Raw genomic sequence first — 2,317 nt, 5'->3', positions numbered from 1 at the left:
TAGATAGGGTCTGCCTGAGTGTCCTCCACCACCACGACCCCTACCTGAGTCCTTTATTTAATTGTTATTGTCCACCATAATCTCCAAATGCAGTAGAGCTACCACCACCACCACCAAGGTTTCCTCCTTAATTGCAACTGTCACATCCTCTTCTCCCATACCTTAGTGTCCATATCTTGGTCCCCTATTGAGAACCTCCTCTACTCCTGTAACAAGACCACCACATAATTGCTTTTATCCCCTTCAAAGACTTTATTATCTTCATTCTTCCACAGCATCCTCTGCTGTCAACATCTTCACCAGAAGTGTCTACTCTTTGACCGAAGTTCCCACCCTAGCCAAAACTAACTCCACCACTCATAAAGTTGCCAGATCAACCCCATGGCCTACATGCAATCCAGGAACTACATTTCTTGTTTATAAGGCTCATTTTCCACTTTACAGTCAGGCTCATGAATAGTGTGAGATCTATATACCATGTCATCAACTTATTCTTGATCATTAAACTTACGAAAAAAAATCCTTTCCTTTCTCCATTCTTTTGTTCTCATCTTCTATAACTTGTATGGTTTTGGTCTTACCACACATTCCAAAGTAGTCTATCAAATGATATTCTCCTGCATCTTCTTTTCTACCATCACCAAAGTCTTCTACCCTGTTAGATAGTGTCTTAGGGTTTCTATTGCTATGATTAAACACCATGACCAAAGAGCAAGTTGGGAGAGAAAAGGGTTTATTCAGCGTACAGTTACACATTGCTGTTCATCACCAAAGGAAATCAAAGGAAGAACTCAAGCAGGGCAGGAACCTAGAGGCAGGAGCTGATGCAGAGGCCAGGAATGGGCGCTGTTTACTGGCTTGCTTCCCATGGCTTGCTCAGCCTACTTTTTTATAGAACCCAGGACCACCAGTCCACAGATGGCACCATGCCCAATAGACTGGGCCCTCCTCCATCAATCACTAATTAAGAAATTGCCTTATAGCTAGAGCCTATTGAAACATTTTCCCAATTGAGGCACCTTCCTCTCTGATGACTCTAGCTTGTATCAGGCTGACATAAAACCAGCCAGTGAACATGAATACGGAGCACATAGAATTCTCTCTGGAGTCAGCTCTGGTTGGTACCATTACCCGTGAGCCTTCTATGGTCAAGTACACAGTGCTGTATCTATCTCTTTAACACAAGAGCAAGTTACAAAACTATTTGCTTGGGGGGCGGGGCAGGCTGTGCCTTATTCTAACACAGTCTACAAATATGGTGGTGCCTCCCTGCTCAAATGTCCTCCAAAGAAGCATCGATAATCTCAAAGTTCTGACCACTGAAAACAAAACAAAACAAAACAAAACAAAACAAAACAAAACAAAACAAAACAAAACAGAAACAACCACCAAAGTTCCCACAGCGGCTCTGGTTCCTCTGCCGACAGAATTGGCAACTGAAGTGAGGCTGGAGACAACTGGGTTTCACCTCTTTTTTAAAATTATGTTTATTCACAGTGAGCTGGGGAGTCACTATGACGTGTATCATGTGTTGAGATGAGAGGACAATTTGGGGGAGTAGTTTTCTTCTTTCACCTTGTGACTTCTGAGGATTAAACTCAGGTGATCAGGCTCGGCTTTTACTGAAAGCCCCATATCTCTGTTTTGAGATGAGATTTGCCTCATCTGAATCAAGTTCAATACAGGGCTGAGTTGCTGCAAGATTAGGTTTTTAGGAGGACTGGAGTGATGGCTCAGTGGTTAAGAGCACTGGCTATTCTCAACTGCAGTATTTTGAAAAGGTATGCCCCCCCCCCATAGACTCATGTGTTTGAATGCTTGGCCCATAGGTAGTGGCACCATTAGGAGGTGTGGCCTGGATGGAGCAAGTGGGTCACTGTAGGGGTGTGCTTTCTGGTCTCATATGCTCAAATTACGCACACCGTGGCACAGTCTCCTCTGCTGCTTTCAGATGAAGATATGGAACTCTCAGCTCCTTCTCCAGCGCCAAGTCTGCCTGCAGGCTGCTATGTTTCCTGTCATGATGATGACCGACTGAACCTCTGAAACTGTAAGCCAGCCTCAATTAAATGTTTTCCTTTATGAAAACTGCCTTTGTCATGGTGTCTCTTCACAGCAATAAAACCCAAACTAAAACATCAACCATCGGGCAGGTGGCGGTAGCAAATTATTTAATAACAGCACTGGGGGAGCAGAGGTAAACAGACCTCTGAATTTGAGGCCTGTCTGGTCTACACAGAGAAATCCTATCTCAAAAACAACAACAATGAAGCAGCAAAAAGACACCAACCACCTGTATTTCTAGTCCTGCGTGATC

The sequence above is a fragment of the Mus caroli genome, unplaced genomic scaffold (genome assembly GCF_978045245.1).
Source record: "Mus caroli unplaced genomic scaffold, Mus_caroli_1 scaffold_15, whole genome shotgun sequence".
Classification (NCBI taxonomy): domain Eukaryota; kingdom Metazoa; phylum Chordata; class Mammalia; order Rodentia; family Muridae; genus Mus; species Mus caroli.
Note: the sequence above shows the minus strand (reverse complement) of the source record.